This window comes from Gossypium raimondii, chromosome 3, assembly GCF_025698545.1.
Source record: "Gossypium raimondii isolate GPD5lz chromosome 3, ASM2569854v1, whole genome shotgun sequence".
NCBI lineage: Eukaryota > Viridiplantae > Streptophyta > Magnoliopsida > Malvales > Malvaceae > Gossypium > Gossypium raimondii.
The window spans coordinates 9,359,127-9,382,344 of NC_068567.1; positions in this window are offsets into that span (position 1 = coordinate 9,359,127).

Below are 23,218 nucleotides of genomic sequence, written 5' to 3' on the forward strand. Positions count from 1 at the left end.
GAAGCTTGGAAATGAAAATAAATCATTCGGTCATAATGAACATGTTGAGTTGTAACATATTGAACAAATTTTCTCTAACTTTTACTGGGGGTAAAGTCGTCAAAATTTTACTAAAGTAAAATTGGGATGAGAAAATTGTTTAATATGTAAATAATAAAGTTTAATTTTGGAAATAGAAAAACTGAATCGGGTTGGATCACATTACAGAATACTGGGTCAAAAAGGCTTAAAAAATACTTAGAATTGGACCCAATGTGAGAGAGGCCCAAAACCTGTCATGGAAGGAGGTGAGACGACAAAACCCTAGTATCATTAACTAGGGTTGTTGCCCCTTATATCCTAGTTAAACTAGGATATCATTTTTCTAATGAAAATAAACTTTTACAACTCTACAAAGGTTCTACCTTCTCTTCCTATAAATAGATGGCACCAATAGAGCTATACACACAACTTTTGAGAAATTGTTATTCTGCCGAAAAATAGAGAGAGTTTATTCTCAACATGTAAACAAATTTTTCAGAATAACAATTTTATCAGTTTCTATTAAAGAAGAGAGAATTTTCGTTTTCACCTCAAAATGAGAGAAAATTTTTTCTAGTTCTGTGTTTCAATTCAATTGGTTTGAGCCCACACTCGAAGCAATTCGTGGTATGAGAATAGTGGAGAAGATCATTTGGTTGAAAGTTGTAAAACATTAAGGATCCGCTTATCTGAAAACACTGGTAGGATTTCGGCCTAAGGTTTATTGTTATAAATATCACAAACTTAGTCGGTTTTCAAAATTTTAATTTTCTATTGTACAAGGAAATCGTTTTCAAACTGGATTTTTTCCAACAAACTTCACATATGAATATGTAGTTGTTGCTTTTGTGAATAATATCATTCATCTCCATGAAGTCTCAAAGGAAATTGTCACTAATCGTGATGCTTGATTTTGGAGTTATTTTTGGCGTGAAATTCATCGGCTACAGGGCACCACTTTAGCCATGAGCACCTTATACCATCCCCAAACCGATGAACAAACCGAGGCCTTCAACAAGTATTTGAAAATATATTTGTATTGTTATGTGGTTGATTATCCCCAACACTTGAATGCAAATGCTACCATGAGCGAAATATTGGTATAATACCTCTTACCAAACTTCTGCTTAAATGACTCCTTTTGAGATTTTATATAGTCATCTTCCACCAACAATCATCCATTATGCCCATAGCTTGACAGGGAATTCTTTAGTTGCAAATGAGATGTTTAATTGTGACTAGGTGTTATTTTCGCTTAAGCGTAATCTGCGAAAATCTCAAGAACGGATGAAATTATTAGCAGATTGACATTCACATGAAATTCTCTTTGCTGAAGGGGATTGGGTCTATGTCAAACTTCAACCTTGTTTCCAAAAATTGGTTCGCTAACAATGACATCACCAATTGGGCAAACGATATTTTGGGCCTTACAAAGTCCTCAAACGTACCAGTGATATGGCCTATAAGCTCGAGCTTCTAGATTCTGCCAACATTCATCATGTTTTCATGTCTCGTTGCTTCGTAAATGTGTTAGTAAACCTAATCAACAAATTTCCTCGTTGCATTTGGTTTATTCTATTTCTACCTTGACTTTACATCCTCTTGCATTAATTGAAAAACCTTTCATTTCTGATTTGGTCTCTTGGCGAAGCAATGGTTGACTTATTGGAATGGTTTTTCTGTTATTAAGGCTACATGGAAAGACAAGGATAAACATTTAAAGATATTCCCTGACTGGAACCTTGAGGAAAAAGTTCTTTCCGACCGGGAAGGTACTGTTATGACCAATTCTAGGAATTCCACAAGTTGCCATATGTGTCAACAACAACCAAGGAGAAGCTTACGCCAAAGGGTGCCTTCTAAAAGATAGGTTGATTGTTTGATGGAAGCCTTATCAGCAGAGGTCTAACCATTAGCATGAGATATTGCACACAGAGAGACCTATATGAAGAATTATGTAGAGGAGTTAGTTATGCTTATTTTGAGTTGTTATTTGTTATTAATTCACACCTCCTCCTTTTTCCTTTTTCTCTCATTTTTTTTTTTCTGGTTATGCACTTACTTCATTGTTGCAATTTACTTGTATCCAAAGAATTACAGTATTAATCAAAATTTCTCCAGAATCTATTGTTATTCTATTGAGGTTATTGTTAAGATTGCATCACACGTATAAAAATAAGAAAAAAACTTAATTCAATTTTACTGATTTACCAAAATTTTATATTTTATAAGTGCTTAAATCTGTATTAATTACTAAGATTTTGTTTACCCTTGAATTTTGAAAGTGCTTTTCAATTTCAAAGCAACGGTAAACAGATAGTTATTCAAACCAAACCAACATTTCAATCCAAACCAAAAGGATAAAAATTTTAGGTTTTGACTTCTCTATAGCCAATTTGGATGGTAAATTAAAATTTATTCTTCATTTATGTTAATTATGAAAGATAAATATGATTTATATATACAAATTGAACTTTACTAATAATTTATATTATTTAGGCATAATGCCAAAATTATTCTTCAATGTTTACATCATTGATCAATTAGACCCTTATTTTGTTTAAGCTAAATGTGGCTACAACCTAAATATATTATTTAGGCAATCCATGTGTATTCATGTTGACATGATACTATTTGTCTTATATGTTATGACAACAAATAATTTTAAAATTATAAAATATTCAAAGAAATAAAATTTCAATTTTTTTAAAAAAAATTTGCATGAAGTACACGTGGATTGCCAAGCAGGCTACCATGTTTAAAAATGAATGATTTAGTCAATATTTTCATTAAAAATAACAAACTCTTGGACTCTTTTTTAAAAGGTAATGATGAAATTCGACTTTTTTTAAAAAAGTTTAGCGACAAATTTAGCTAAAACATAATAATAAGAACCAAATTAGCAAAAAGTATAAACGTGCAGTGCTAAATTTGACATTCTATATTGTTTTTTTTTTTTTTCAAAGTTATAGTATTTATATCAAGAAATACCTCGAAATTTAATTCTAATAAATAATAGAAACTCATAAGATCAATGGGTCATTTTCAAATATCTTAATGTTTGAGAATGTTGTTGGGCAAAGATAGGGACTTTGCACATTTTCTTTTTATTTTGATTGGGAATTCCTATGTAACGTTCACGCAAATTTCTAATAGATGTGTTGCAAGAATAATTTATAAGTTGGCCCACACATCCAAATTATTAACACATTATTTCATCTAACTCTTTACCTTTTCTACAAATTCTTTCATCCAACTTAATCGCTGCTATACAAAAAGAAATGATTATATAATTACTTTTATTATTTAACAATAATAAGGACAAGTGGAGTACAGAAATTTCTCATGGAAGGAAAATATACAAAATTCCAATTGGCACCAGGAAATGGGCTAAGACACTCTTTCCTCTTACGACATTATGCACACGAAATAAACTGTCACAAACCGCTTATATCAATATTATTAGACATTAAAATAGATTTAAATGGAATCATATTAGTCATTTACAAATATAAATAAACTTGAACAAAACTTTTGAATTAAATCCATCTTAAATAATCATATATAATAGTAATAATATCATGTATGAATCTAACCCTAATCCGATCCAATTCATCAACACTCTTAATTAACTCCCATATAATAATTAATAATTGAAATGTACTTAGAAAAGCCAAAAGCATATGTGCAAATTAATAAATTCATTGGTACGGTTACATCAATAATAATATTATTAATTACTCTATACATCAACCTTTTTTTTGTAATTACAAATAAATTTAATTATAAGATCATCGGTCATTTAGTTATTATCCTTAATTTATAATATTTTCTTAAATATAATTTTGGCCAAGTAATATTATATTATTAATTATCTAATTTACCCATTTTATATTCGTTATAAAATTTTTGGGTACAATTTTTGTTACAATTTTGCATACTAAAATCTTTACATAAATCATAAAGACATTATTACACTGTGATTATAATAACATACAAATAATTAGTAAATAATTATTACACAATCTTGACAACCATTTCCCATCATTCTTTTAGGTAAAGTGAAGTTCTTAAAAGAAATTGATGAACTATAAAAAAATCAAAATCAAAAGAAATAAATAAAAAAATTAAGAATGAATAGAAGAATTATTTTGTTTATTTATGTATCGAAAAAGTAAACGATTAGTTATAAAATTGAAGACTTTAATACGTCTTTTAAGGCGGTAAGAATAAAATAGGAATAATGGAATTTTAAAACCGGACCGACTAACTGTTCTCCTCAACATTTTTTCCCCAAAGTAGGAACATTAACAACTGCTAAGATATGCAGGTGACCCAGTAGCATAAAGGAAGATATCTGAATGCCATCAAGCTGGTAGCCTATATATTCCAAATGACAGGATAATATACGATGCTAAAGCTGAAATTGTATTAAAAAATTATCACTCACTTACTGTATATTTTACAAGACCAAAATTGTCATCAAGGGGGTCACTTCAACCCTCCAATAAAGCAAAGCTTTTCGTCAATAGCATAGATCACGGAAAGTAAACAATAATTTAGAAGTGGTATAGTACTAGAAAAATCAATCAAAAACTTCGACTGTTCATCAGCTGCAGTTTTCAAATAGGGGACCAATAGGGAAAAGGGTAGCTATCAAACCCCATTTCGGAGCTAAGCCAATGAAAAGACAAGGGTTTGGACATAATCTTGGTTGGCATGAACAAGATTGAACATGAAAATTATGGGGGATGCAAAAGGACCACTATCTCCATAAGCTTTCCCCAACATCTGTTTCAGTAAAGATATAAAAAGATCTTGAAGTTCTACATGTGTTCTTAAAAGGGTGCATTGCTCCTAGTCATGAAAAATGAAGCTATCTTTGGCCCGCTTCTAACTTAAGCTAACCATATCAATCCCTAGTGGCTAAAAATTGAAGCAACCATACGTTTCTTTATGGAATTTTCTCTTACAACCATTCTGACTCCATCTGGGTTCAGCCATGCAATACTGATGTTTATATAAACTATAAAACTAAATCAAATCACAAACAGATTTCTTTTTCTGTTTTAGAAGTAAAATCCAAATGTGAGAGATTTAGCAGTTTGTAGCAAATCTTAAGTCTAAATCTTTTGATTACCATGGAATTTAACGTATTCCAGCTCATACCAGAAACAACATGATGTAAACAAGCAAGCAAATCATGGAAACTGACTTGTGAACCAGAAGGGATAAACTTAATTATAAAAGGGAGTAATGGGTTTTTGATTCGAGTTTTCATCTAAAGAGTGTGTGATAGGCCCCTCATCAATCATTCAACAAACACTTACAAGACACTTAAAATGCACTCCAATAAACAAGACATAATCAATCTGAAACATGTCGATTATGATAGATTAATAGTGGTAACATACATGATAGCCAGAACACACTTCCATATTGTGAAATATTACAATCTGCCATCTTACTACTATGTACAGAAACTACACTAACAACTATATTTGTCATTTGGCATTCCAAAATGCATATGATAAGTAGTAGTCTCAATAGCGTACTTAAATATATTCAGATTTATATAAACTGTATGCTTGTGCTTTTAATATGCTGGAGACTTCAGCATTATCATGGTCATTGCAAAGCATCATCCACAATAGTTAAATTTTATCTATCTTGATTTGATTAGAACGTTATAAAAATTCTTATGAGATACTAGTTTGACACAAAATCAAACCGTATTATCTCATCCCTATTTTTAGTATTGTATAAAAAAATTAAATTTTATTTAAAGGTCGGTGATCCTAAAAAGGTTAATGTTATAAGTGAAATTAATAAATTATCGTATATTCATATCATATTAATTTTAAAGTATTTTACGTTTAAGAATTTTATCACATCAAAATTTGACTCAACAGATATAATCTTTTATCATTAATCTTATTGATAAGTGGATTTAATTATTAATTATTAACTAAGTCATAAGTGTAATAAATAATAAATAAAAGTAAGTAAATTAAGTTTAAAATTAATCAATAAAAAATTTAAAAAAACTAAATTTGATTTTACCAATTTATCGAATTTTTATATTTTATAATCACTTAAACTAGTATCTATACTATTATTTAAGCTTTTGATTGGGTTGATATCATAAGTCAAGCGGACACCAACTCGGTTAAGGAAATTACAAAATATCCTTTCCTATTTAAAATAAATTATAATATTGAGAGTATTTTAGTATTTTTTTTGAAAAAATGATAATAAATAAATATGCATATTATGGGATTTTAACTCTTGCTAATTGCATTGGTAAAACTTTAAATTTACAATTTAGCCAAAGCTTTATACATATTTTATTACCTTCATCAATTTTATATCTACACTTTCATGCTTACTATATATAAAGATTCTTGGTGTAACCCATAACCAAGTCCCAACTCAGTTATTAATTTACCAACTTGCCATTATTTTAACAAGGTAATAAATATTAATTTAAAGATATTTTTTTATCTTTTTATATAGAATTTAGAAAAAAAAAATCATGCTTACAATAGGATTTGAGCCCAAAACACCAAACATACACTCCCCAACTTTGGCATTTCAACTAAAGTAACATTTAGTTTTTTCGTGAATTTTTAATAAATATATTACACAATTATTTTCACCCACATTGCGTATGCCATAATTTTATTGATAATGTCGTCGATTGAGTTAGTGTCACAAATTGACTTAATCCAACTCAAAAAATATGGCAATACTATGATAAAGAATTAGAGTGCATGTAAATATATAACTATTCAAACCAAACCAGCTTTTGAAATTGGCTTTTCAAGCCAAACCAAAAAGCTAACGATTTTAGCTTTTCAAAAGCCAGTTTGGATGATAAATTATAAATTTGCCCTTCATCTATATTAACTATAAAATATAAATATGATTTACATATCCAAACTGAATTTTACTAATAATTTAAATTATTTAGGCATAACGTCAAATTGAGCTCTCAATATTTACATGATTTGTCAATTCAAAAAAAATTAGCTAAATGTAGCCATTAAGCTTTTAAAAGAGTCAAATCTCTTTTTTTTAATAAAATGCTAACTAAATTATTAATTTTTACCGATGTTATTGTGGTAATCCATGTGTATTTCATGTTGGAATGACACTATTTGTCTTATATGCCACATCAACATATAATTTAAAAATTATAAAAATATTCAAAGAAATAAAAAATATAAAAATAAAAATTTCATAAATATTCAAAAATATTAACATGAAGTATACGTGAACTGCTATGCGAACTATCATGTTTAAAATTAATTTTTAGTTAATATTTTCATTAAAAGGATCAATAATTCAACTCTTTTTAAAAAGTAGGGTCAAATTTAACTATAAATAAAAAGGGTCAAATTGACCAAAGATATAAACGTTGAGGGTTAAATTCGGTATTATATTTTTAAAATTATAGTATTTATATTAAGAAATACCTTGGAATATATCTATTAAATAATAGAAAATCATAAGATCAATTTTCTAATATCTTAATGTTTGAGAATGTTGTTGGGAAAAGATAGGGACTTAGCACATTTTCTTTTCTTTCAACGAGGCATTCCTATGTAACGTTCACGCAAATTTCTACAAAAATAGATAAAATAATTAATGGGTTGCAAGAAATAATTTATAAGTTGGCCGACACATCGAAATTATTAAAACATTATTTCATCTAACTTATTAGCTTTTCTAGAAAAAATGATGACTTATATTAGCTATTCGTTCATCTAACTTAATTGCTTCTACACAAATTCAACAAAAGGAAATGATGATCTAATATCTATTCATTTCAAGCAATTGCTATTCATTCTATTTGTACAATCTGCACTATGAAAAATATTCTATAAATCCATCGTTATAACAAAATATTTATTAAAATAAAATAAATATTTTATTATCACACCATTTGTTGATGCAATGTACAATAGGGAGGAGAAAAAGGAGAGTATGATGGTGTTAAGGAGGTCAATTCACCTTAAGAGGTGGAGAGCTGGGAAGGACAAGAGGACAAGGAGAAGGTTAGGGAGGAGACTAAGGAGGATAGGTGCTTAAGGGTTGCTAAAAGGCTCTAAAGATCTCTTTCTCATTGTTTAGAAGGGTATTTATAGGAGAAGTCTTCTTGTCTACTAGTGTAACGTGGTAGACTGTTGCAGAGAAGTTGTCATCAGAGAGTATGTGAAGGATGTGCACAACGGGACCCATTCTATTATGGCATTATGAGATTGTTATGCTCCAGTGAGGTCCAAAGATCTTCAGGGGTGTGTTCACACTTGAGGAGTGTTCACACCTACAAAGTAGGTGCCTGTCAAGGATGCTTGGCGAGAGGTCCATGTCTTTCAAAAGGAAGTACATGGTTTAGGTCCCCTACTAAGATCGGAGGTCGGATAAAGAGCAAAGATTCGGGATGGCTAGCCTCCAAGTAGACCTAATCATAGGTCGGGTCACCCGGCCCGACTAAAAACTGGGAGGGTTTGGGCAAAAATATTGGCCAAAAAAATGGATTTGGGAAAAAAACCGAGACCCATTTTCTAAATGGGCTAGGCCACGAGTAAAATTTTTTTGCCCGAGCCCTGCCCGAATTTGCAAAAAAAAAAACTTGTTGCTCTTTGTTGTTGTTTTCATTTTTGCAATTGTTTATCACTGTTTTGGTGTCGTTTCGCTATTATATTACTACTATTTTATTTTTATTGTTTGGATATTGTATAACCCTTGTTTTATTGTTAATTTTGCTACTATTTTAGATGTATTTGCTTGCTAAGTTGCACCTATCTTAGTGTTAGTATAAATATTTTTTTAATTTATTTTCAATTTGTTGGGAATATTTATTTTAATGTTTTTAGTGTATTTGATTTATTATATTTTTTAAATTTGTTTTTATATAATAATATAAAAAAACTAATACAGGAGGGCCAGGCTCGGGCTTTAGCATTTTTATTTGGGCCAGACTTGGGTAAAATTTTAGGCCTATTTTTCGGGCCAGGCCTAGAAAACAGGCCTAAAATTCTATTGAGGCCTAACCCGAACCCAGCCCGACCCATGATCACCTTTACCTCTAAGGCATTCGGGTGGAAGGGATCGGGTAATGTAAACTCAAAGAGTTGATTACGGACGTCTCTTAGGTAGCTTGTCATGCTAACACGTGTCTAAGTCTGGAGGAGGTATAACAATAATAAAAACAAGAGAACTACAAAAATTACTGGTCGAGGCTTGGTCGTGGACAAGTGTAGTAGTAACTAATGGAAAATGAAATCTAATTGGGAAAAAACATTAGCATGAGGAAAATACATAATGACTTATTTGACTCTCCAACTTCAAAAATAAAAAATAGAATGGTTACAAATGAGAGGGTAGGCCTCTATTTATAGTTTAAATTACATTGACGGTCGAGTCTACCTACAAGATGAGAGTCCTAAGGGATACAATCTTATCCCTTAGGGTTACAAATATTCATCATGGTAACTCTAGTTTTACTGGAGTGTTTCACTAGGACACCAAAGCTTTAAGTAGATGGTCTTCTCCATGTGTTCCAAGAATTAGGCCAGTTCATGTGGTTAAATGAGCCCCATTTGATCAATTAACCTCCATAAGCGATTCTATGCTAATGAGCTTTGAACCATGTCTGTTACATTCTTCCTATCCATTCTCATAACTCCCTTATCATTTCCTTAGAATGACATTGATCTAACTCATCTCAAAACTATCTCAATGCCTCGGCCGATTCCCAACTAGTCTCTCTGCTAAGTAGTTTCTCCCTTCAAAACGTTTGCCTCGGCTTATGCCTCCACCACTGTCTAACTCAAATTGTATTTTCCCTTAGACATCTTGATCGTAAGAGCCACCGCTCTTACTTGCCCCATTGTGACTTGCCTTGGTCGGGATCCCTTTGATTCACACAAAAAGGCTTAGGTATGCACACATTGAACACTATGTTAACATTGATTATCATCAGTAACTCCGATTTTGTAAGCCCTTGACTTACCCACTTTAGAACTCTGAAAGGGACCCTATGTCTTTGTCAAGTCAATGGTAAGTCATAATGAAAAAGACTAGAAAAGTGTTTGAGATGTACCTCACTCATAACATTTATTCTGTTTAACTGCCCAGTTTGCATCACTATTTTTCTCATAAAGTTTAAAGCACAACGCACATCTCTCATAGGTGGTAACCTTATTGATAACTCGTCATGTTTCATATCAGTTTGTCACCCCTCTAGCATTTCCAAAGGGGGTCTCCTTAGCACTTCGACTTATCGAGCCAATATTCTCACCATAAGGAATATCCTCGGCTAGTTGAATTGTCAACAATATCTTGTTCCACCCCTCATGTATCAACTCACTGGTAGTACGCATTATTGTTTTCAAGTATCCAAAATACATATGTAATTGACAAAATAAACCAAAAGAGCATTAATCTTGTCAAGGAAATTCAAGCCAAGAAAAAATACATAATCATATAATGAATTACCTCAAAGTCTTCTTTTCCTTTGTTAGCTCAAAAGATCAACAAAATTGCAAAGAGGGGGTGAATTATCTTTTAAAAATTTTGTGAAAGCTAAAGAGAAAGGATAGAAAAGTGAACACAAGAATTTAGAGCAGTTCTAGCCCAATTTCCTAGTTCACTACCTTAGCTTTCCACAACTAAGGATTTTCCTAAATTCACTAATTTGATCAACCTTTGAGGATAAGGTTTAACCTTACAACTCCCTTAAGATTTCTACCAAAATCTTAAGACACAAACCCTCTTAAAGAGATATAAAGAAGAAAATAAAGAAATAATCCTTACAAGATTTGGGTGTTTGCAAATTAAGCTCAATTACAATGAAAAACACTTGAGCAAATAGAATAGAATTAAAGCTCGCAAGTGTATAAAAGAAAAGTATGGAAATATTTGGCACAAAGGTTGTTTGATTGATGATTTTGCTTGAATGTTCTTTCTTATTGTTGTAGGACCTTTAGAAGTCGGCATTTATACCTCTAATTCATTTCCAACCGTTGTGGTTGTTGGAAACATGAATAAAGCCATTGGGGATGAAAATATAAAATAATTAAATTCACCTACAACAAAAGGTATCGATACTTTTTCACGAGTGTCGATACTATTAGCATTTAATGCTTGATTTAGTGATCATTAAATTCTATAAATCCATCGTTATAACAAAATATTTATTAAAATAAAATAAATATTTTATTATCACACCATTTGTTGATGCAATGTACAATAGGGAGGAGAAAAGGAGAGTATGATGGTGTTAAGGAGGTCAATTCACCTTAAGAGGTGGAGAGCTGGGAAGGACAAGAGGACAAGGAGAAGGTTAGGGAGGAGACTAAGGAGGATAGGTGCTTAAGGGTTGCTAAAAGGCTCTAAAGATCTCTTTCTCATTGTTTAGAAGGGTATTTATAGGAGAAGTCTTCTTGTCTACTAGTGTAACGTGGTAGGCATTGCGAAGAAGTTGTCATCGAGAGTATGTGAAGGATGTGCACTGGGACCCATTCTATTATGGCATTATGAGATTGTTATGCTCCAGTGAGGTCCAAAGATCTTGAGGGTGTGTTCACACTGAGAGTGTTCACACCTACAAAGTAGGTGCCTGTCAAGGATGCTTGGCAGAGGTCCATGTCTTTCAAAAGGAAGTACATGGTTTAGGTCCCTACTAAGATCGGAGGTCGGATAAAGAGCAAAGATTCGGGATGGCTAGCCTCCAAGTAGACCTAATCATAGGTCGGGTCACCCGGCCCGACTAAAAACTGGGAGGGTTTGGGCAAAAATATTGGCCAAAAAAATGGATTTGGGAAAAAAACCGAGACCCATTTTCTAAATGGGCTAGGCCACGAGTAAAATTTTTTTGCCCGAGCCCTGCCCGAATTTGCAAAAAAAAAAACTTGTTGCTCTTTGTTGTTGTTTTCATTTTTGCAATTGTTTATCACTTGTTTTGGTGTCGTTTAGCTATTATATTACTACTATTTTATTTTTATTGTTTGGATATTGTATAACCCTTGTTTTATTGTTAATTTTGCTACTATTTTAGATGTATTTGCTTGCTAAGTTGCACCTATCTTAGTGTTAGTATAAATATTTTTTAATTTATTTTCAATTTGTTGGGAATATTTATTTTAATGTTTTTAGTGTATTTGATTTATTATATTTTTAAATTTGTTTTATATAATAATATAAAAAACTAATACAGAGGGCAGCTCAGCTTTAGCATTTTATTTGGGCAGGACTTGGGTAAAATTTTAGGCCTATTTTTGGGCAGCCTGAAACAGGCCTAAAATTCTATTGAGGCCTAACTTGAACCCAGCCACCCATGATCACCTTTACCTCTAAGGCATTGGTGGAAGGATCGGGTAATGTAAACTCAAAGAGTTGATTACGGACGTCTCTTAGGTAGCTTGTCATGCTAACACGTGTCTAAGTCCGGAGGAGGTATAACAATAATAAAACAAGAGAACTACAAAAATTACTGGTCGAGGCTTGGTGGTGGACAAGTGTAGTAGTAACTAATGGAAAATGAAATCTAATTGGGAAAAACATTAGCATGAGGAAAATACATAATGACTTATTTGACTCTCCAACTTCAAAAATAAAAAATAGAATGGTTACAAATGAGAGGGTAGGCCTCTATTTATAGTTTAAATTACATTGACGGTCGAGTCTACCTACAAGATGAGAGTCCTAAGGGATACAATCTTATCCCTTAGGGTTACAAATATTCATCATGGTAACTCTAGTTTTACTGGAGTGTTTCACTAGGACACCAAAGCTTTAAGTAGATGGTCTTCTCCATGTGTTCCAAGAATTAGGCGTTCATGTGGTTAAATGAGCCCCATTTGATCAATTAACCTCCATAAGCGATTCTATGCGCAATGAGCTTTGAACCATGCCCGTTACATTCTTCCTATCCATTCTCATAACTCCCTTATCATTTCCTTAGAATGACATTGATCTAACTCATCTCAAAACTATCTCAATGCCTCGTACCGATTCCCAACTAGTCTCTCTGCTAAGTAGTTTCTCCCTTCAAACGTTTGCCTCGACTTATGCCTCCACCATGTCTAACTCAAATTGTATTTTCCTTAGACATCTTGATCGTAAGAGCCTACCGCTCTTACTTGCCCCATTGTGACTTGCCTTGGTCGGGATCCCTTTGATTCACACAAAAGGCTTAGGTATGCACACATTGAACACTATGTTAACATTGATTATCATCAAGAACTCGATTTTGTAAGCCCTTGACTTACCCACTTTAGAACTCTGAAAGGGACCCTATGTCTTTGTCAAGTCAATGGTAAGTCATAATGAAAAGACTAGAAAAGTGTTTGAGATGTACCTCACTCATAACATTTATTCATTTAACGCCTTGATTTGCATCACTATTTTTCTCATAAAGTTTAAAGCACAACGCACATCTCTCATAGGTGGTAACCTTATTGATAACTCGTCATGTTTCATATCGTTTGTCACCCTCTAGCATTTCCAAAGGGGTCTCCTTAGCACTTCGACTTATCGAGCCAATATTCTCACCATAAGGAATATCCTCGGCTAGTTGAATTGTCAACAATATCTTGTTCCACCCTCATGTATCAACTCACCGGTAGTACGCATTATTGTTTTCAAGTATCCAAAATACATATGTAATTGACAAAATAAACCAAAAGAGCATTAATCTTGTCAAGGAAATTCAAGCCAAGAAAAATACATAATCATATAATGAATTACCTCAAAGTCTTCTTTTCCTTTGTTAGCTCAAAAGATCAACAAAATTGCAAAGAGGGGTGAATTATCTTTTAAAAATTTTGTGAAAGCTAAAGAGAAAGGATAGAAAAGTGAACACAAGAATTTAGAGCGTTCTAGCCCAATTTCCTAGTTCACTACCTTAGCTTTCCACAACTAAGGATTTTCCTAAATTCACTAATTTGATCAACCTTTGAGGATAAGGTTTAACCTTACAACTCCTTAAGATTTCTACCAAAATCTTAAGACACAAACCCTCTTAAAGAGATATAAAGAAGAAAATAAAGAAATAATCCTTACAAGATTTGGGTGTTTGCAAATTAAGCTCAATTACAATGAAAACACTTGAGCAAATAGAATAGAATTAAAGCTCGAAGTGTATAAAAGAAAAGTATGGAAATATTTGGCACAAAGGTTGTTTGATTGATGATTTTGCTTGAATGTTCTTTCTTATTGTTGTAGGACCTTTAGAAGCTGGCATTTATACCCTCTAATTCATTTCCAACCGTTGTGGTTGTTGGAAACATGAATAAAGCCATTGGGGATGAAAATATAAAATAATTAAATTCACCTACAACAAAAGGTATCGATACTTTTCTACAGTGTCGATACTATTAGCATTTAATGCTTGATTTAGTGATCATTAAAGTTAGTTTACAACGATACCAAATATAATTTATCGATATTTGGTAAAAGGTATCGATACTTTTTGTAATTGACTGAAAACATAATGTCAATTTAGTATCGATTTTAGAATGGGTATCGATATTTTAAAACTATCGATACTTGGCCAAAAAGCATCGATACTTTTTAGCCTGAACAACGACTTGTTTTAAAATAGTTTTAACTTGATTAAAATGTTTAACTCAATTGTAACCATTTTAACTTGATATTATCATTTTGCTAATTTTGTTCAACTTTAACTTTTATTCAAAACAATTTAATTTGTTATATCAAAATATATTATCAAAAATATAGGTATAACAATCTCCCCTTTTGATGTAATAAAACATTTTGCTAAATTTGTTTTGAATTTTAATTTGTTACTCCCTTTAAAGTTCAATTTGAATAAATAAATTAATTTTATGAAATATGGAAACAAGGATTTGAAAACAAAATTAATCACTTGATTTTGGAATTAAAAGATTAGTCATAGAAATAATCAACCAAATACCAATAATTTACCTCTCTCTCTTCTCCCCTTTTGTTATATCAAAAGTTAACAAATAAAGCTTAAGAGAGATGTTGTTAGTCCAAGAAAAGAAATTTAGTTCTCCTATCATGCTCATCTCAAATTCACCTTGCATTAGCTTGGAAAATTCTTGACTAAGAATATCATTAGTAGCTCCAAAATTATATCATCAACAAATATTTGAACTACTAATAAATCATTGTCTTTTCTTTTGATAAAAGTGTGGAACTCTAGTTTTCTTGGAGTGTTTCACTAGGACACCAAAGCTTTAAGTAGATGGTCTTCTCCATGTGTTCCAAGAATTAGGCCAGTTCATGTGGTTAAATGAGCCCCATTTGATCAATTAACCTCCATAAGCGATTCTATGCGCAATGAGCTTTGAACCGCGGCCCGTTACATTCTTCCCTATCCATTCTCATAACTCCCTTATCATTTCCTTAGAATGACATTGATCTAACTCATCTCAAAACTATCTCAATGCCTCGGCCGATTCCCAACTAGTCTCTCTGCTAAGTAGTTTCTCCCTTCAAAACGTTTGCCTCGGCTTATGCCTCCACCACTGTCTAACTCAAATTGTATTTTCCCTTAGACATCTTGATCGTAAGAGCCTACCGCTCTTACTTGCCCCATTGTGACTTGCCTTGGTCGGGATCCCTTTGATTCACACAAAAAGGCTTAGGTATGCACACATTGAACACTATGTTAACATTGATTATCATCAGTAACTCCGATTTTGTAAGCCCTTGACTTACCCACTTTAGAACTCTGAAAGGGACCCTATGTCTTTGTCAAGTCAATGGTAAGTCATAATGAAAAAGACTAGAAAAGTGTTTGAGATGTACCTCACTCATAACATTTATTACATTTAAGCGCCAGATTTGCATCACTATTTTTCTCATAAAGTTTAAAGCACAACGCACATCTCTCATAGGTGGTAACCTTATTGATAACTCGTCATGTTTCATATCAGTTTGTCACCCCTCTAGCATTTCCAAAGGGGGTCTCCTTAGCACTTCGACTTATCGAGCCAATATTCTCACCATAAGGAATATCCTCGGCTAGTTGAATTGTCAACAATATCTTGTTCCACCCCTCATGTATCAACTCACTGGTAGTACGCATTATTGTTTTCAAGTATCCAAAATACATATGTAATTGACAAAATAAACCAAAAGAGCATTAATCTTGTCAAGGAAATTCAAGCCAAGAAAAAATACATAATCATATAATGAATTACCTCAAAGTCTTCTTTTCCTTTGTTAGCTCAAAAGATCAACAAAATTGCAAAGAGGGGGTGAATTATCTTTTAAAAATTTTGTGAAAGCTAAAGAGAAAGGATAGAAAAGTGAACACAAGAATTTAGAGCAGTTCTAGCCCAATTTCCTAGTTCACTACCTTAGCTTTCCACAACTAAGGATTTTCCTAAATTCACTAATTTGATCAACCTTTGAGGATAAGGTTTAACCTTACAACTCCCTTAAGATTTCTACCAAAATCTTAAGACACAAACCCTCTTAAAGAGATATAAAGAAGAAAATAAAGAAATAATCCTTACAAGATTTGGGTGTTTGCAAATTAAGCTCAATTACAATGAAAAACACTTGAGCAAATAGAATAGAATTAAAGCTCGCAAGTGTATAAAAGAAAAGTATGGAAATATTTGGCACAAAGGTTGTTTGATTGATGATTTTGCTTGAATGTTCTTTCTTATTGTTGTAGGACCTTTAGAAGCTGGCATTTATACCCTCTAATTCATTTCCAACCGTTGTGGTTGTTGGAAACATGAATAAAGCCATTGGGGATGAAAATATAAAATAATTAAATTCACCTACAACAAAAGGTATCGATACTTTTTCTACGAGTGTCGATACTATTAGCATTTAATGCTTGATTTAGTGATCATTAAAGTTAGTTTACAACGATACCAAATATAATTTATCGATATTTGGTAAAAGGTATCGATACTTTTTTGTAATTGACTGAAAACATAATGTCAATTTAGTATCGATTTTAGAATGGGTATCGATATTTTAAAAACTATCGATACTTGGCCAAAAAGCATCGATACTTTTTAGCCTAGAGCAACGCTGACTTGTTTTAAAATAGTTTTAACTTGATTAAAAATGTTTAACTCAATTGTAACCATTTTAACTTGATATTATCATTTTGCTAATTTTGTTCAACTTTAACTTTTATTCAAAAACAATTTAATTTGTTATATCAAAATATATTATCAAATAAATATAGGTATAACAATCTCCCCTTTTGATGTAATAAAACATTTTGCTAAATTTGTTTTTGAATTTTAATTTGTTACTCCCTTTTAAAGTTCAATTTGAATAAATAAATTAATTTTTATGAAATATGGAAACAAGGATTTGAAAACAAAATTAATCACTTGATTTTGGAATTAAAAGATTAGTCATAGAAATAATCAACCAAATACCAATAATTTACCTCTCTTCTCTTCTCCCCTTTTTGTTATATCAAAAGTTAACAAATAAAGCTTAAGAGAGAGATGTTGTTAGTCCAAGAAAAGAAATTTAGTTCTCCTATCATGCTCATCTCAAATTCACCTTGCATTAGCTTGGAAAATTCTTGACTAAGAATATCATTAGTAGCTCCAAAATTATATCATCAACAAATATTTGAACTACTAATAAATCATTGTCTTTTCTTTTGATAAAAAGTGTGGTGTCAACCTTCCCTTTACAAAAACTTTTTTTAATAAGAAAATTTGATAATATTTCATACCAAGCTCTAGGAGCTTGTTTTAAACTATATAAGACTTTTGAAAGTTTGAAAATATGATTTTGAAATTTTGAATCTTCAAAATAGGGTGGTTGTTCAACATACACTTCTTCATTTATAAAACCATTTAAAAAATCTCTTTTAACATTTATTTGATATAATTTAAAATCATTAAAGCATACAAAAGCTGAAAGCATTCTAATGGCTTCCATCCTAGCTACGGGAGCATAAGTTTTATCCTAATTTATTCCTTATTCTTGAGTGTAACCTTGAGCAACAAGTCTAGCATTGTTCCTCACTATGTTACCATTCTCATCTAGCTTGTTCCTAAAAACTCATTTAGTACCCTATAGTAGACTTATCACAAGGTCTTTCAACTAGGGTTCATACTTTACTTCTCTCAAATTGATTTAACTCTTCTTGCATAGCCAATATTATATATTCATCATTTAATGATTCTTTGATATTTTAGGCTCAATGCATGAGACAAATGTAACATATTTACAAGTACTTCTAAGAGAAGATCCAGTAGTTACCTCTTTGGATGGATCTCCCAAAATCTTACCATCTTTCACATAGTTGAAATCTCTTAGGATGAGTTACATCCATCTCTTCTATTGTAAGCTCCTTTAGAGCATCTTGTGTTTGTTCTTGTATCTTCTCACTTGATGATTGATCCACTTTATCATTATTATTAAAAATTTATGCATCATTATCATCATCAATACAAGAATCCTTTCTAGGAGAAAGGTTAGAATCATAAAAAATAGCATGTATAGACTCATCTACTACTAAAGTTCTTTTGCTAAACACTCGAAAAGTTTTAGAATTTAAAGAATAACCAACAAAATTTATTTCATCACTTTTTCCATCAAATTTATCAAGATTTTCTTTTCCATTATTTAAAATAAAACACTTGCATCCAAAAGGATGAAAATAGCTAATGTTAGGCTTTTTTCTTTTTGAACAGTTCATATAGATTTTTCTTTAAAATAGGCCTAATTATCACTTTCTTAACAATATAGCAAGCGGTATTTGTAGCTTCCACCCAAAAATATTTTGGTAAATTATTTTTACAAAGCATAGTTTTAGTTATTTCTTCTAAAGTTCTATTTTTCCTCTTAACAAATCCATTTTGTTGAGGGGTTCTAAGTGTAGAAAAATTATAGCTAATTCCATTTGAGTTGTAAAAATTTTCAAAACCAAGATTTTGAAATTCAGTTTCATGGAAACTTCTAACACTAGTGATAGAGTAACCTTTTTCATTTTGATTTATTTTTTAAAATGTGATGATTTTTTCTAAAGCCTCATCTTTAGTACTAAAGAAAAGAACCCAAGTAAACTTAGAATAGTCATTAACAAGCACAAAAGCATATTGTTTTCCACCCAAACTAGTTGTTCTAATAGAACCAAATAAGTCTATGTGAATTAGTTGAAGAACTCTACTAGTTGATACATTATTAATAGGTTTAAAGGAAACTCTCATATGAAACCTCTCAAACCCGGCCTAGACATTATGGCCAAATCGTGAAATTCGCATGGGACACCTAAACTAGGAATCTACCTTATCGCCGGTTGAAAACCTCAAATGCACTCCATTTTAAATAAAATTGTGGTTACCTTTGTTATTTTTGAAAACGTTCATTAAATAGATCCAATTTCATTAAGTCAATTTAATAACATTAGCGTGATTTTAGGAAAACGTGTTGCTTGACATTGCTTTAGAAAAATCCTATTAGGTTTAGTTGCAGTGGAAAAATAATTAAAATCCAATTATCTATTAAGTTGAGTAACATGCTCAGTCACATTTCAAAATAGTCCTATAAATCAATTTAAAGTATGAAGTTATGCATGCATAAAAAATCCCCAAAACATAAATAAACCCAAACCACAGTTCGAATAATTTTCTTTTCGACTTTTCAATAGTCTTTTGTTTTTCCTTTTGAAATCAATTTTGATTCAAGAGTTTATCTATTTAATTCAAGTATTTTAGTTTACTTTCTTTTGCATTTGATTTAATTCTTTATTCCAATCAAGAGATTTACTACTTCGTTCCTCATTCGATGTTTAATCCACGATTATTAAAATCTCTTTTATTTTCTAAATCGATTGTGTTCTTCACATGATTCATTCAATCAAGATAGAGATTATGAATAATATGAGTGGCTAAATCCCTTAGGAGATATTAATGAGTGGATAGGGATGTGATTAATAGAGGATTTAGGGTTTCCCAAGAGAGGTTAGTTGGTATGAACTACGTGTGCTTAAACCATTAAGATTAACAACCCTAAGAAGTTATCATAGGCTAGGCAAGGTCGGGAGATAAGTCAAATCGAGTAAATCATAATTTATCCTAGTTGAGAAAGTGAGGTTGGGATATAAGTGAGTATCAACAGATCAATTAGTTAATTAAAAGAGCTAGTTTATATCTACGTTTTTGTTTGATTTTTATATGTTGTTAGTTGTTAATGACCTATATGTATTGTGTGTATTATGTGTGAGAAGTCTCGGATCCGTTAGAGCCCTCTAGCAAGTCAAAAGACAAGGCAAAGCTTGTTTAAGCTTTCAGCTAGCAAGTGGAATCGAGATCAGTGAGTGTTATACGTGATTCATAGTGTTAATCGGGAGCTTAGGATTAGCTTAAACTCCTATCCTAAGTTCCGAGAGTAAGACGAGTTGTGATATATGATGCTAATGCAACAAGCAATATGTGAAAATGCAATAACGTGACAGGCAATTTACTGATTTTTAATGCACATATGTGAGGTCTGATATATAATAGCTCAATGAGCACTATTGTGGCACTTATAGTACAATTAAATGTGTATCCAATAAGTATGTATTGTGTATGAGGTTGTGATACAAAACTGATAAATGTGAACAGAGGTTATGTGTATTAAAATAGTAAATAAATATGTGTAATTGTGGATATTTTGGCCTTGTAATCTCTAAAAACCATTAGATATAGTTGGCATGCTAAAGGACTGTGAGTACTTAACTTTTGTATTTTGTGATTTGGGCATTGAGGCCTTGGGACAGGCTGGAGAGATAAGGGAATGTCGAGCTAAACTTCATTCATCAGGACATGCTGGTGTGTTGGAGGGTGTTTAGCTTAATGCTACACTTTTGGGACAAGTTAGACTCTTTGAGTCATTGATTTGATGGAGATTCGTTTATCCAATATGTGGTGATTGAGTCCACTTATATGTTTCATAGTCCCAAGTTTCCAAATTATAATTATTTGAATTATATGTGAGTTATGTTATGTGTGAATCTATGTAGAAGAATATGTCAAACTTGTGAGATAATGAAGCATGAAAACGTTTTTTTTACTTGATGAAAATGAGGTTGTGAATGTGCCTTAGTATGCTCTTGTTTGACTTACGTTATTGTGTATGCTTAGTAGCACTTTTGAACATTCATTGAGCTTGAAAAATCTCACACTCTCTGTCTAAAACTTGCAACCTAGTAGTGCATCCAAGGAGTGGGTAAGTGTAGTGATCCATCCAAGGCATAACTCTTGAGTGGGTGTTTTTGTGGTTTTGAATACTTTGAATAAAGGCGATGTGGGTTATTATTTTGGGACTAGACTCATGGGCTATTGATGATGTTTTAGACTTTGATTGTGGATATTTTAATGTTTGAGAATGATATTAATTATGTGTGTTATGATTTCTTGATGAATATGTATTAAAGTGGCATATAAATTGGTTAAAAAGTGTTAATGGGCTTAAAACAGTATTCTAGAAATTTGAGCATGTTTAAAATGATCAAATGGTTCAAAATGGACATTTAGGATCCTTAGGAAACCTTGAGATGTTGATTTGATGTGTTGAGTAATGATCTCTTGGGGTAAAAGTATAGTTGCTAGCATGATTGTTACATAGTATGTCAAATTTTGTCATGATATTTTATGGTGTATGTGAGCATGTTATAATTTATGTTTGAAGGTAATATGAAATGTTTGAAGTGAGAAATAGCCTTAACTACACGAAATGGTATGTGTAGTATTGTTTAAACTTGAAAATTGCAGGTTTCAGGCTGAAATTGCATCCGACATCTTGACATGGGATCAACGTCGTCACTACCTTTGTCGAGTCGTCTCGACGAGGGGTCCCTTCAAGGGCTCATCTCGACGTGCTACATCGCATTGTCTCAACATGGCGCCTAGCTTGTCCAAGGCATGTTTTCTCAACTTTGCAATTTAGTCCTTAGATTTTTGTGATGTAATTGGAGTTCCAAACGTTTACAAAAATGCTTTAAAAATTCACCTACCAGATTCCTAGATGTTTAATTTCATAAATCTACCAATAATTTTTTAATTTGATTATTCTCAATATTTTTTCAATGTTTTGATTTAGTCCCTAAGATACTTATTTTTAAAATTAACTACGAATTGCTAATCGGGTTAAATTGATTCTTTACAAAATGTTTCTAAAAATATTTTAGAATTAAAATATACCTTTAAATCGATGTTACATGTGTGTTTGCCTAAATTGGACATGAAATGACATTTTTGCCTTTATGCCTCGTTTGAGTAAATGTTGTTAGAAAAAGCATACAACTAGGTATCAATTGTTTATTTCTATCTATATATGAGTTGAATGCATGCATGAGACTTTCACTGTTGATTGAAAAAGAAAACGAATAATTAATTACATGCGGAAATGTTGTGTGGAGTTTTGGGTCACTTTGGTGACTAATTTGACATTCTGAATTCGGGTCGGACCATCCTAATTGGGTTTGGGGGCCACGGGCTAACTAGACCATACCTCGCCAACTAGGATGAGTGGCGAGCACACATGTTGAGTGAGCAGGGTTTATGTGACATGCTCTATATTATGTATAACAAATATATTATTAATTATCTAACTTACCTAATTTTATATTGGTGGTACAAATTTTGTTACAAATTTGCTTTACATAAATCATAAAGACATTATTACGCAATGATAATAACATACTAATAATTAGTAGTATGCAATATGGTAATAATTATTACACAATCTCAACCAAACATTAACTCTTTTTGACAACCATTCCCCTCATTGTTTTAGGTAAAGTGAAGTTGTTCAAAGAAATTGATGAAATCGAAAGAAAGAAATAAAACATACAGAATGAATAGAAGCATTATTTACGATATTGATTAATCTAGGGAAAAAGTGATGAAAGTTTCGAGTACAGGTTGTCTATGCAAAAAAAAGTTGGAAATAAATCAAAATTTAAATAAATTTATTATTTAGTTATTGAAGTATATTAATAAAGGCAAACTGCCAATAAGAAGTAAGAAAATGGACAAATTTGGCATCATATTGTAGTGGCTTTTACCCAATATTGCATGTGGTGGGGAGAGAAGGTTCATGAATGAGAGAAAGAATACCCAATGTCTAATCCTTTAACAAACATCATTGCCTTCACTTTGTTTCTAAGAACCTTTTCTATTTCAAACTGATCTTGAAACCTTACCAGTTCTCAAAAATT